Source organism: Emydura macquarii, unplaced genomic scaffold (assembly GCF_026122565.2).
Source record: "Emydura macquarii macquarii isolate MOO-44397 ecotype Brisbane River unplaced genomic scaffold, CSIRO-AGI_Emac_v2 contig_2768, whole genome shotgun sequence".
NCBI classification, from domain to species: Eukaryota; Metazoa; Chordata; order Testudines; family Chelidae; genus Emydura; species Emydura macquarii.
The window spans coordinates 30,914,803-30,929,309 of NW_027132905.1; the positions used below are offsets into that span (position 1 = coordinate 30,914,803).

General features: G+C 47.1%; 1 long non-coding RNA gene across 1 annotated transcript in view; it reads right to left on the reverse strand.

Moving 5' to 3' along the window:
- LOC137165597 (uncharacterized) overlaps window positions 1-13,327 on the reverse strand; it is a 17,974-nt gene extending 4,647 nt beyond the window's left edge. Inside the window, exon 1 of the long non-coding RNA XR_010923428.1 lies at window positions 13,193-13,327. This is a non-coding gene — a long non-coding RNA (uncharacterized lncRNA). The remainder of the gene's footprint in view (window positions 1-13,192) is intronic.
- Window positions 13,328-14,507: the final 1,180 nt, after the last annotated feature.

Here is a 14,507-nt window from a genome sequence, read left to right on the forward strand (position 1 = left end):
ACCCACCTTGTCTCAGCTCTGTAAGAGAATGTGCAGTGGGCGCAGCTGGAGCCCCAGGCAAAAAGGAAACTGCATTGAAGGAAGGTGTGTTGTACTAAGCAGGGGTAATGACCAAGTACCCTCTCAATCTCTTGGGAGTTGTGCAAATATTTTAGCAGCCCCAGTCCTGTAGCCCTTGCTCAGGCAGAGCTGCCATTAGCTTTGCCCGAGAAAGGATTCTGGGCTTCAGGATGTGACCAGCTGTAGGGATTCTCTTAGTGTTTAATGCAATGAAATATTTATAAGAGCACTTGGAAAAGCACAAAGGTTTTTATGTCAACCTATGCAAAAAAAAAAAAAAAAAAATCTGCTTTTTCTCCAGTTCATCTAAGCCATCTATCCCAGCACTTATTCTAGCCTCAGAACCATGATAGCTGAGTGCCTTACAGAATTACATAGAGCTGCTCTGTGGTCTAATCACTGCTGCTGGTTGATTCTCCTCACTTTTCTTCCACATGAGAGGGCATAGTGAATATTATTAATATTGCTGCTGTGGGAAAGCCCAGGTGATGAGAAGCGCTACACAACACTTGACAAGGGTGAGACAACTGCTGTGCTGGCTGCTTATTACACTAATCAAAACCGCTTCACTGTTACCTTGTGCTTCTACATCTGTTTGTTGTAACCACCTTGTGTGTCTAATTTTATAGTTTAACTGTAAATCCTTTGGGGCAGGGATTTTCTTTGTGTTGTATGTATACAGAATGCCTAGCCTGTATAGGGCCCTGATTAGGGCCATGGGTGCTACCACAATACAAATAATAATTGTGTTTTGTCCTGCAGGAGGTGAGAGTTATCATTCTGACTTGTTAGGCAAAAGAATCCCATAATGTGGAACTATGGCCTAGCTCGGCAAAGGTATTTAGGTACCAGAGGTGGTGTGAGCCCATTGGGGGCCCTAAGCAGGACTATTCCCCCCTCAGCACATACTAGAAAAGCAAATAGGGGGTCCCTTGAGCTGCCCTAAGCAATTGCTTCATCTGCTTATTACTAGTGCTGGCTCTGTTAGGTGCCGAGATCCCATGTGAGTTAGGTGCCTAAATACCTTTGTGGATCTGGGCCTGTGTAGCTCAATGCCTCCTAAACTATACTGGCCTTGATCAAGGTCCCCCAAACCCCACTGCCCATGGAATAAGCCTCCAGATAGCCAAGAGAATATACCTCAATCTTTATTTGGCAATTTCTGTATTAAAAAATGAGTTTAGTATTTCACACGTGTTTAACACCCACTGACTCAAGGTTTAACTACTTGATGCTAGTTATGTTCCTTCCCCTTAGGCAGAACATATGCTAATCCTGTCCCAATTAAGCACTAGTTATTGCTATTCACTATCAGGCTGAATCACTTTCATGGCAGACATCCCTGTAAAACAGCCATCCTGATTTACTTTGTCCCACTAATGGAGCATCTACTGTTTATCAGAAAGCCACCAATACAGACTTGCAGCAGCCTCTGGGGGTGGGGATGGAAAGGGTAGCAGATAACTGTCAAGTAAGACACTGCGCAACAGTAACAGGAACCACTGGGTAGATTTTTACACTTATAAGATACATCATAGACTCTTTAATGTCTACACATAGCACACAAGGGGTATGCCTCCAGTGCAACATAAAAGCCCAGGCTCAGATTCAGGCTTGAGCTCAACCCCCCACCTTCTGTCTACACACAAATTCTATCTGATTCAGGCCCAGCCCCCAAAAGCCAGCAGGAATGGAGGGTCTGAGCCCAGGGCCTGCTGGGACTCGGGTCCAAACTCCATTGTTTTGCGTTGTGAACAAAGCTTAAGGCCTGGGCCCCCCAGACATGGGTCCTGACAGGCCATTAATGCTATCTCACAATCCAATGGGGTGGTGTTCTTAGTTTTTTCTAATCCAAGACTGGCCAATTGACTCCTCGCAAATGGAAGCCACAGTCCTAGTTCAAGTACAGTTGCTCAGTGTTTAATCCTTCCATTTTATTCTGACTGCTGAGCTGCAAACAGAGTGAAACTTAGCTATGGCCACCAACACTAAAAAGTCCTTAGTGGGGCAAGCTGTTCACAAAGCTCCAGAAATGTAGCTTTCTTCATGCAAAATTCTGGACCCACAGCTGGTCATCCCCAGTCTGCATGGCAACATGATCCCACCAGCCTGTACTTGTGGCCCTGCTATGGAGGGCAGCAACAGCTGTATTGAGAGTAGCAATCAGCATAAGCCAGTTTGAGTCTATGATGTCTGTATTGTTGCCCTCCTCCTCCTCCAAGTGTATTTTTAGGGGAGCAGTAGGAGCAAAAAAAGTAACTGGCTTCAAGATTGAGCTGGATAAGCTTATTGAGGGGATGGTATGATGGGACTACCTATGAAGGAATGTAGCCCATCAGCAACTGCCAGTAGCAAATATCCCCAATGGCTGAAGATGGGACACTAGGTAGGGAGGCCTCTGAGTTACTGGAGATAATTCTTTCCCTGGTATCTGCCTGATGGGTCTTGCCCACGGGGTCTGACAGATTTGGGGTCAGGAAGGAATTTCCCCCTGGGCCAGATTGACAGAGACCCTGTTTTTTTTTTTGTTTTTTTTTGCCTTCATCTGCAGTGTGGGGGATGGGTCAGTTGCAGGTTTAAACTAGGGTAAATGGTGAATTCTCTGTAACTTTGAAGTCTTTAAACCCTGATTTGAGGACTTCAGTAGCTCAGACAGACAGACAGGGGTCTATTGCAGGAGTGGGTAAGTGAGGTTTGGTGGCCTGTGCTGTGCAGGAGGTCAGACTACATGATCACGCTGGTCCCTTCTGATCTTAAAAATCTATGAGTCAGAAAATGTGGCGGGAATGTCCACCACTGTCTCATGGATGCTCTGCTCATTGATGAGTGAAAGTGCAAGCAAGAGAAACCCTTTAAACGGTGGCTCCTCCATGTTGTTGGCTGTGGTTGCCGGGAGTGTGCAAATCCAAAAGACAGCTTGGTGGGATTTATTTGTTATTTGCATTACCATAGCACCTAGGAGCTCTAATGATGTTCTGTTGCTGTTCTACTTTCTCTTTCATTTTCTTTTCAAGATCAGCTTCTCTCTATGCAGAAAATGCTTCCATCAAACATTTCTCTTCCCTCAGCCACTGCTATTTACATTCTTGCATACCATGAGACTCTCCTACTCCCCTCCCTGTGGAAGGCCTTAGATGCAGAGAAGTGAAGAAATTGTGTTCTTCTTGTGCGGTGCTTCTCTCTGCTCCTCCCAGCTACAGCAGGGCTATAATAACCATAGTTATAAAATGCTCTGTGCTTATGAAGTGCTGTACAAATATTAACTAATGAAGCAGAGTCCCCCTGTGAGGTAGGTAAACCAGCTTTGCAGACATTGCAATTGCTGCCTGCTCATCTAGCCTGCATAGCCCACTGGGCAGAGTACTTCAACTCTGTGGGCCTAATTCACCAGGGTATCACTAGTTTAACACTAGTGTGAGTCCATTGATTTCAGGGGAGCTATACCAGTGTACAGCTGGAGTAACACCCTGCTAAATTAGACCCTAGTCTGTAAAGCCTGACTATAGTGGGAGACACTGGCTGCTTTATGTAGCGTGTTGGCACCTCGTGCCCTCAAAATGCCATACGAGTCTGGGTAAGCATTACCCCAATTTTACAAATTGGAAAACGAAGACACTGTGATTTAACAATGTATTTGGAGCTTATTGCAAGCAGATAAGATGTGTAGCTAGCTGAGAGGAGACCTCACTCCAAGGCCAACCATGCTACTCGCTGTGTAATCTTTCATGACTCCATAACCCCAGCCCAGTTCTGCAAAGGGACTTAGGTGTGCAAAGCCTAACGTTTAGGTGCCACAAACCCTGGGTCAGGTGCCAAGGCTTCCTACACCGATGTATGGGGAGAGAGAGAAGCACCTGAGAATGGGATCCACAAAAACCAGCATTCTAGGTGGGGAGCTGCATAAACTAGCAGGTGCTGATAAGAGGAGGATGTCCTAAGCCCCATTCAGGGAGTTAGGCACCTGGTTTGATGAAGAGAAGGGAGTTGAACATGGGTCTCCCCATTCTCAAGTGATGGCCCTAGCCACTGGGCCATAGAGTCACTCACATGCTTTCTAGCCTGGTGCATATTTAATTATTTATCCAAAGTGGGAATGGCTTCCACAGGAGCACGTGAGAGAGCCCTATAACAGAAAATCCCATAATCCAGCAGTTAGGGCACTCAGCTGAGAAGTGGGAAATCCTCCTAATTCCTTGATCTCATCAGGCAGAGCAAGGGAAATGGAACCAGGGCTTCCCACATCCTGGAGGAGTTCCCTAAGCACTCTGCTAAAGGGAGGGCCTCCTTTCCTTACCCTCCCTGGCCATTTGATGTGGAGTAGGCATGCTCTGATCAGGCCCCCTGGGGCGTTAGGCAGGCAATGCCTCCCTTCACCTGGTTTGAAGACCACACAGTGGCTTAGGTGCCAGGTAGGCATCCAGGTGCCCATCTGAGTCAGCAACACGCAGGTCCAGAGGCAGAAATTTAGGCTCACACAGGGGACTTTCTGCAGCAAAAATGTAGATGCCTATAGGGTTAGATGGCAACTGAGCAGGGGTTTTGTGGATCACAATAGTGCCTAAATCTGGGTTTTGAGCTCTTAAATCCCACTGTGGATCCAGGCCCCTCATCTTTAAAGAGGGGATATGATATTTTTCTACCTCATGGAGATGCTGTGAGGCCTGTGAATATTACAAATTTGAAAAGTGGAAAATATTATAAGGCTAGTTACTGGCAGAAGTGGGAATAAATATTGGTTGCTTCTGACTCCCAGCCTTAAGCTTGCTCAGCCAGGCTCAGGGGCCATTTGGGAGGCAGAAGGAGAAGGAAATATATGCTAGAGATGAGCTCCAGGAATTGGAAGTGCTGGCAGGTTCAGAGGAGCCCAGTACATTAGGCCTTTTACTTGACAGGTAAATATTTATGTGCACACATACAGTGTTAAACACAGGTGTGCTGTGACTCAAAGTAGAATGGACTTTTCTACTGATCATGTGCTGGGGCATATGGTCAAATGGAATGAGTATTTGTTGCTCAAAGTAAACTAAAAATCATCTTTAATCAGAGACCATTTTCAGTCTGAAAGCTGATTGTTTCTGAAAGTTTTGAGCAGCTGAAAATGGGACTAACTACAGTTTTTGATGTCAGATGTACACTAAAATCTTTTTAAAAATAGGGTACCTCTTTCCATTGTGTTTAGGTACAATTTTAATAAATATAATAGTACATAGAGACCCCAGGCAAGGATCTGGGTCCCATTGTTCTAGGCGCTGTACACTCTCATAAAGATGGACCCTGCCACAAAGATCTTATAATCGAACTGTAAGATAAGAGACAATATGGGGGATACAGCAAACAGACAGGATGGTGGGGGCAGGGAGAGGGGGGCTTCCCCCCTACCCCATCTTCACTTCTCACTCCACTTCTTTCCTGCTCTTTGTACATCACATTCTCTCTCTCGATCCTCTTTGCCTCAATCTACATGCTTACGTTGTATACTTAAAAAAAAAAAAAAAAATCATCAGTTCCCCTCCCCCCCTTAGCTTCATCCCTCTTCCATCCTTTCTTCACACGCTGCTTCTCTTCAGCTTCTTCTCTTCTCTCAAATAGATTCTCTTTTCTCTAAGCATATTCTCTTTCCATTTTTCTATTGGCTTTCCGTGTCTCTTCCCCATCACTTTCTTCCCCTCACTTTCACCATCCCTTTCTCTCACTTTTGTCTCTCTCTTCTTCTGTGACAGTTTGGGGATCTGTCTATGGGAATTTATAAATTCCATTCGATTTTATGAACTCTATTTATTGGATGAGTGAAGCAAGATCTTACACTCATCTGTAATTGTCTCTAGATCAAAGAACGGGTTGATGGCTGCCATTAACTCCTTCCAGCATAACACCACCCCCTCTCAGCTCTACTCATCCTCCCAATAGAATTTAAAATGTTGTTAGCCTGAATGATTTATCTCCCAGATGGAAAGATGACCAATAATAATGGTGGGGGAGAAAGCAGGAATGAGGGATAAAAAGGGGGCACACAAAACTCCTGGTATGGGGAGAAAAATTAGGGAATTTGCTATATAGAGAGGCGGTGTCAAGCTGCCTGCAGTGACTCAAGAGCATGAATACCAACCTGTGCTTCTATAATAAGCGAGCTCTATATGTCCTTGAGGGCTAAACCAGGTTAAGCACTGGGATCTCTTGCTTATGCCTGGTAACCCACAAGTCCAAGTAGCATAGAGATACATACAGCAGCTTCAGCTGCAAACTCAGCTGATGGGAGGAATCCACTTGCATAACTCATCTCTATGGAGGGAGAAGAGCTGGCAAAACAACAGATGTCTTTTGTTCTCTATCATCCCACAATAGTCCATCTGGTGTCAATAGACCTTTTCTGTTGGGCAGGACAAAACACCTTCTGTTGGAGATTAGTACTTCATACTAGTTAATGTCTCTCTCCTGTTGGATGATTTACACAGTCACAGAGGCTCACAATACAATTACTCAAACATTACTTTACAGCAGGGGTTCCCAACCTTTTCTGCTCGAGGGCCACTAATTCATTTTTATGACCCTGAAGGGCAACCAGTCTATCAACTTCTAAAATGTATTGATGTATATACCATAAAAGACTACATATCACTATATATTTAAAGTAAACATTTTGATATTACTGTGCTCATTTTTACATTCACTATTTTACACCTACAAATTACTCACATTATGTCACACACTCACAAAGCACTAGTGTAGATGAGTGACTGTCACTACACACTGAAGCACTTAGCAGGCCATCCACAGTGACTTAGCTGCCAGGCCAAGTGCAGTTCAAACTGGAAGGCACTGATTTTGAGAGTCCTGCCCCTCCCCAAGCATGGTGAGTCCTGACTGCCCTCCTCCCCACTGCAGCCATACAGAATGAGTTTAGCAAGGAGGCTGCATTCCACCTGGGCCCCTAGGCAGTGGCTCCCTTCTGCAGCCAGCAGGAGGGGAGTGGCGGGCCACTTTCAAAGACCCGCAGGCCACGGGTTGGGAACCACTGCTTTACAATATGGGATACAGATGTTATAAGTGAGATTACTGCAGTTAGCAACTCAGATGCATTCAATAAAGTCTAAACACAGTATTATCAAAACAGGTATTAGAGTGATAACACACAACATAGGTGAACCAGATTGACAAATGCATAACTGGAATCAATATTCCATGGAGTCAAGGGAACTTTGGCATGAGCTGGCACCTGGTCTGCCAGTATCATAGAATCCCTGGCATGGGGGAAAATGGGGGACCTTGGTACAAAGAGTGGGCAATGGGGGGCACATGGAGTCCCTGGTATAGGGAGAGGGTGTTATTGGGTGAGGGGAGAATGGTGGACTCAAGAGCCCTGGCATGTGTCAGAGGAGGGCATGGGATAGCACACAAGCCCCTGGGGTTTGTGGAGTAGGAATGAAGGACCCAGAGCCCCTGACATGAGGGTCTGACATGACACCAGGTCTTGTAGGCCGGATGAACAAATGCAAGGAGCCCCCCGGTGTATGCAATGAACTTGGCCTATAGAAACAATGGAGTGTGCAATCCTCTAGTGAGTATAATCCTTAGTGTGGATTAAAACTTACATTTGATAGCAGAAGACAGACCACATGAGTGAATTGGAAACAGGGCCAGCAAGGGCCATCAGCAACTGAATAGCTCTACCCTGATGGGACAGTGAGGATCACTAAAACCTTCTACCAGCACTCCTACTCAGGGGTAAGAGAATGGAAGATCCCCTCAAGCAGGAAAAGGTGTCAGAAACTTGTATGTGCAGGTGCTGTAATCCCCTCATGCCACTCCTTTCACCCCAGCCTGAGCATGTGATTGGAAGAACTGCCATTTTTCTCTCACTGGTCATGTGAGAAGGCATGGCAGACTGTTTTGTAAGAAGACATTACCTCTGATCAATAAGGCCATTCCACTAACAGCAGCAAAAGATTCAGCCACAAAGAGGGGGCAGGAGGGACCCGCACCTCCCAAGGACACCTCCCAAAGTCTCAAAGACTCTTGAGAGTGGTGAGGGCACTGGAAAGAGGGGTTTAGATTCAGGTGTTTGTTGTGTTTCCATAGATCTGTACCTCTCTTATGCTTTCTAAGAGTAAAGTGTGTGTGTTTGTGTTTAAAAGTTCCTTTGCAATGTCTCTGTTATTTTCTTTAATTGTCACATGGTCCCCAAAGAATTAAGATATATATAGGCATGGTTAGTCACTCTCACTGTTAAAAAATTGTGACTAGTTTCTCATTTGAATTTGTCTGGCTTCAGCTTTCAGCCAGTGGTTCTTGTTCTGCCTTCCTCCTCTAAATTGAAGACCCCTTTAGTTATCCAGCATTTTTTCCTTGTGAAGGAAATTACACATTATCAAATCACCTCTCAATCTTCTTTTTGATAAGCTAAACTGATTGAATTCTTGTCTCTCACTGAGCTTATCTACACTTGAAATCCTACAGAGGCACAGCTGGACTGCTGTAGTGATTCAGTTTAGATGTTACCTATGCTGACCGGAGGGGTGGTAGCTGAGAGATGGTAGCTAGCTTAATGGAAGAATTCATCTATTGGTCTAGCACTATCTACATGATGGGTTAGATCAATTTAACTATGTCACTCAGGGGTGTGGATTTTTCATACCCCTGAGCAATGTAGGTGGGTCAGCCTAGTTTTTTAGTGTAGCTCGGGCCACTAGAAGGCATTTTCTCCAGCCCTCAAATCATTTTTGTGACTCTTCTTTGTACTGTCTCAAATTTTCCAACATCTTTTTTAAAACGTGAACACAAGAATTGGATGCAATATTGCAGTATCAGTCTCACCAATGCCATATGCAGAGGTAAAACCACCTCCCCAACTCACTAGTCCCCTGTATATATACACATCCAAAAATCACATTGGTCCTTTTTGCTACAGCATCACCCTGGAAGCTCCTGTTGTGTTGCTTTTCCATTATGATCCCTAAATCCTTTTCAGAATCACTGCCTTCTGCCTGGGGATGTACAATACTCACTTCACTGGGCAAGAAGCAGTTGTATGGGCACACTGAAGAGGGGGAACACTAAAAAGCAGGGAGAGAGCTGTTCAACAGAAGGGGCCAGCAGTGGAACTCTGAACCCCTGGTCTAAGAATCAAAACCCTTCCTCCAGGGACAGGAATGGAAACTGCTGCTTCTCTGGCAGGGAATAGAACCTGCATTTTATGAGCAAACAGAAGAAACTGCTGCTTCTAGGTCAGGTGGAAGCTGAGGGGGAATTGACCTCATGTCACCTGGTAGGAGTGGATGGCTGAAGGGGTAGAAGACATCTACTGAAGATTTGCCTCAGGTGTTGTTGAGAGAGGTGGGTGCCTCAGAGTCCTATTGGAGCCATCGCTGCTCCTGAATTCCAAGGCAGTGGGGGTCTTGTAGTGCAACTTCCCACCTATGCTGGCCAAGAAGATGCAACTTGTCCTTTTTAATGTGGACCTTGTAGCAGTCATCCACCTCTCTGCCCCTGCAATCTGGACTACTGTGTTTTGTTTTACACATGGCTTCTCTCAAAGACCACCTGGAAGCTTCAGAGAGGAAGCAGACAACAATGGATATATAGGACTCAATTCTGCAAGGTGCTGAACAACTTCTGGGGGTCCTGAGTGTGCATCGGTACTCCTTGCTCCTCATCCTCATGCTCTAGTCACCTGGCCAGTGACTATCATGAGCACCAAGAAGCTGGTAACTATGACATCTGGAAGATCCCTATGTATGGTTTGTCTGTCTCTATCTGTGTGTGTCTGTCAGTGTGTGTGAATGTGAATGAAAGCATCAATTGAAACATATCTCTGTAATTTGTAGTATTGATATAATGTTAATACTGTTTTCCTAGTGTTTACATTATTATTAATGCTATTTCACTAAGGAGAGCACAATATTAATGTTATTACAGTGTTGATACTTTTCTTTTCTTGGATACTATCTACAGAAGTTTCTGTGTTCACAATAAATGCGGCTTGTTGCCTTATCCCCTAATAAGATCCTGTAATATTTGTTATTTGGGTAACATGAGTGCTTAGTAATCAGAGCTAAGGCTGCTGAGCGGCTCCAGTTGTTCAGCGCCTTGCAGGATCAAGTCTGTGGGATCAGATTTTCTAGTGCTCAACACCCTGCAGCTCACCCGGTGATTAAGGCCAGGCTTTCAAAAGAGCTCAGCATCCAAGATGCAGCCAAAGAGCTCACCTGAAAACTGGGCCACTTATTGTGGTACCTAAATAGGAACGGAGTTCTCTTGAAAGTGTGGCCCTTAATGCCATAGCTCAGATCTCTGCATCGCTTCCCTGCTTGCTCCTGAGTGCAATTCAAGGTATTAATCACCATCGTCAGGGCTCTGATTTGTCAAGGACGCAACTCCCTGAGAGATGACTTACAGATTCTGCCCCATTGTGGCAGCTGAGATCAGCTGATCCTTTTTGCTGTAAGTAACTGGAAATGAACTCTCCAGGAGGGGGCCATCCTGCCTTTCAAACCCATTCCCCTTGGCAGGTCTGCCAGAGCCTGTGCTTGGGACCCTTCAGGGCACAATAGAAGGCATATTTATTTGCTTTTTCACTTGATTGCATTTCATTTCTGCCTTTCATCCCTGACTAGCATGGGTTATTATAGACTTTGGCTCTTAGCACTAGTGCTGCTAGCATTGTCTGATGAGCATGCCTTTCATATTTTGCATCCCAGCACATGGAGGCAAGCAGTCTGCCCTATGAGAGTTAATAAATAAAAATTCCTCATTGACACAGTCACCTTATTCCCCTAAAGGCGCTGCTGTTTATTTTACCAATTTAATCCAGGGAGCCAAAGATGGGTGAATAACTCACAGAGGCACCTACTTCACGTAACATATCCACTTAGCAAAACCAGCCCTCACCAGAGGGAAATGACCTGCTTATCATTTGATTATACAAATGCAACCTGCAAATGAGTCACCAAATTAATAGCAATATTGTGGGTCTCACAAACAAGCAGTGCCCTTTCTAATCTCCATATATGTGCTCCCTGTGGCGGTATCTGCCTTTCAGGCAAGTGTCAAGCTTTAAACTGCTGACATTTTGATGAAAAAAATAGAGTCAGACACACACAGTTTGTGTGGATGGTGGATTTTATATCCATATTAGAAAGTTCAATACAGGCATAAATAGTCAGCTTTTGTTTAAATTCCTCTGTGAGTCTGAGTGGTTTGTTGAAAGAAATAAATGTATACATTTGGTGTGCATGGAAGTGGAACAACAACATAGGTCAGGCAAGGCTGAATGCCAGCAGGCAGCTGGAGAAGCAGCTCCCATGCAGCTTTGCCAAGGCATCTCAATCCTAACCTGCAGCACCCCTGCTATTTCCAACCCTGGTCCCTCACACAACTCTGCCAATGCACATCAGTGCTGACCTGCAGCAACCCTGCTATTCCAATTTACACAGATCTGCCTGGGCACATCAATTCCGACCTGGAATAACTGCTGCCTCAGTCCTAGGACCACCACATAGCTCTGCCAATGCTCTTCAGTCCTGATCTGCACCCTTCCTGCTATTCTAGTCCTGGGCCTCCTCTCCCAGAAATAGGCTCCCAGCTGCACAATAGTTCTGTGGTACAGACAAACCACGATGGAACAGGATGAAGCCACATCATTTCCATTTGTGACTCAGTCAAAATTTGAACTTTACAGGTGACATACAAGTGCATCAACCTAACACATGGGCTAACTCCAGGACCAAACCAGCATTTGTACTACTCTCCATCTCCTCATCTCTGCACCGTTGTCTCTTGTGCTGTGAAAACTCCATTCACACTTCAATATGCCAGCACTCCCTCTTCATTCACTACCATGGAGCCTCCCGCCATCCGTAGCAGTTCCAGAGCCCCCAGTGGAGCCCTGACCCCCTCCACTGTGCCCCACCCTTATCTTGCCCACTGTGCCCCAGCTATGAAATCAGACCCTCATTTCCCCGGGGTCTCTGCTTCTGGACTCCCTTCACTGCGCTGTGCAGACTCCTATCACCAGCCAACACTCCCGCTTTCCCCACTGCGCCAGAGAGTCTTCTACTACTCCCTTGCCCTCGTGTTCTCCATTGCACAAATCCCTGTAGACCCCCCGAGACACAGGGAAAATAGATATGGGGTGGCAGCAGGAAACGGGGTTGCGAACCACCAAGCAGCAGCAATTAGGCAACAGCAGAGAGAGGAACCATCATTAATAGGAAGGACAGAGAGGAGAGCCACCAAGCAACGGAGGGAAAGGGGAAACCACTAGGCAGAGGGAGGGACACCGCCAAGGAACCGGGTAGGTGAACCATCAGGAAGCACCGTAGAATGAGAAGGGGGAGTTTACTGGGGACCAAGGGCGCAGAACCACCAGTGGAAAGGAGGTGAAGTAACCAGACCCCACCAAAAATAGAGACGTGGCAGCCCCAAGAAATGCCGGGAGGAGGAGAGCAAGGAACGTGGAAGGAGAAACAGCAGGGAGGCCACAAGGGGATGCGATAGGTAGCGGGGAAGGAGGGTCCCCAGGGGAGACAGAGCCATCCCTCGGGTTCGCGGGTGCTCTATTAGCCAGGGGAGGAGAAGCCTAAAGGAATAGAAAATAGAGCAAAAATAAGTAAAGAGAAAAGAGCAGCAAAAGGAGGAGGAAGAGAGAGAACAAAGGGAAGCCACGAGAGGGGGAGACAGCTAAGGGAGGAAAACCCTTGGAAAAGCAGAGAGAGATTGCTACTCAGTAGAATATGGAGCGACAAGACACCGTGATTGCATGGGGGAGGGGAGCGTGCACACAGGCAAGGAGGACAAAAATGGGGAGCAGACTGAAGGGAGCAGTAGGTCGTGCACCGAGGGGAAGGGAAGCCCAGACAGAAGGACACTTTTTAATTTGAAAAAGACGAAAGGAAGAGATTTTAGTTGAGTTTTTAAAATGTTGATTTTATTTTTTGCCCATTTGCAAAACGAGGTTGGAGGAAACCAAACCCGTCCATGCTCCCGTGTAAATAAACCCCAAAGAACAACTGGCAACAGCGATTACGCATCCGACTCGAGTGCAGCCTGAACATGTGTGGAGGCGTGAACAGCCCCGGGCAGTATTTGTGGGGTAGAATTCAACCCCAAGAGTAACACCGGCCCAAACACGAAATACCTGAGTCTGTCACGGTTCTCCCTCTAGTCGCGTTGCTTCCAGGAAAGCAAGGTACTTTCGACGATGGCAGCCCCGAGTCCCTTTCGCAAGCCTACGGGAAAAGCTGGAGTGGTGGTAACTGGAGAAGGCCGCGTTATGGCCATAGCAAGCGGGGAATGGTTCGAGTTTTACCGATCAGCCAATTAAACGCTAAAAGGATTTGTTGGCTTGACCTAATTGGGATTGTAAAGGATCCTTAAACTGGTGTGCGAGGAGGCCGTGGGGCTGATGCCTTGTTTACCGGGCAAAGTAGAAACAGGTGCCGGGCGTGGTCGGTCCTTCTCTAAGGCCAGATGAGCAGGAGTATAGCTACAGTGTGAGAGCTGGGAGCGATGCTGAGTGCTTTCTGTCTTCTCTAGGGAAGGTGGAACAGCAGGTGATTCCTTTTATCTCTAATTAGGTGTGAGGGCTGGAGAGTTGTCTTGGACCTGCCCTACATAAAAAGAAAGCTACAAAAGCGCCAGGAACGGCGGTGGGGAGGGGGTCTGGAAACCCTGAGTCCAGGAGGGCTTTGTTCGCTAACGGGCTGGGCGGGGCGGGGCAGGGCGGGGGGACATAGTGGTGTTGCGAGTGGGAAGGCCCCCCCTTTGGATCCTGTCTTCCGGTATCGTGTTGAGCAGAGCCCTGGCAGCGGTTTCGGGACACTAGTGCCAAGGGAAACTTCTTTGTGTTCGGGATATTCTGAATGTGCCTTCATAGTTAGCGACCTCTTGGCACAAGACGTTGGGGGAGCTTTTGGCTTCAAGCCGGTTTGTGGGGCTCCCTGCATCAAACAGCTACAGTACGGTTATAGGGAGAGGGGCTTGAGACTCGGCATCTCTAGCCCACCTGCTTCCCTTGCTAGCCTGGGACCCTTCTCCCTCTCTCTCGTACTGCGTCCCCCCAAGTTCCCCAGCCCTGACGCGGTGCCTCACTGGAACAGCGCCAAGTGCGTCTCTCCCCCGGCTGCACTGGCCGCCCTCGAGCCTCAAGATTGATGATGGTTTCATCAGTGCCCCAGGCTTAGGGCTGCCGCAACCTTGCATTGCGCCACTTTCATTGCCACTCCGGAGCTTCCCAGCTCACAGCCAGGACAGTCTCCGCCCTGGCGCAGAGCCGTGGAACGTCTTACTCCGGTCCTTGAGTCGCTAGCAGCCCCGGTGCCTTTACAGACGCTCCCTGCCCTGCCGCGGGCCCCCACCTACTTCTGACACCCGGAGCTTACCCCTGACTCACAGCTGACTGTCCTTCACGTTCCCGTGGCCGCCACAGCTGCCGCGAGGTATCGAGTGTCCCC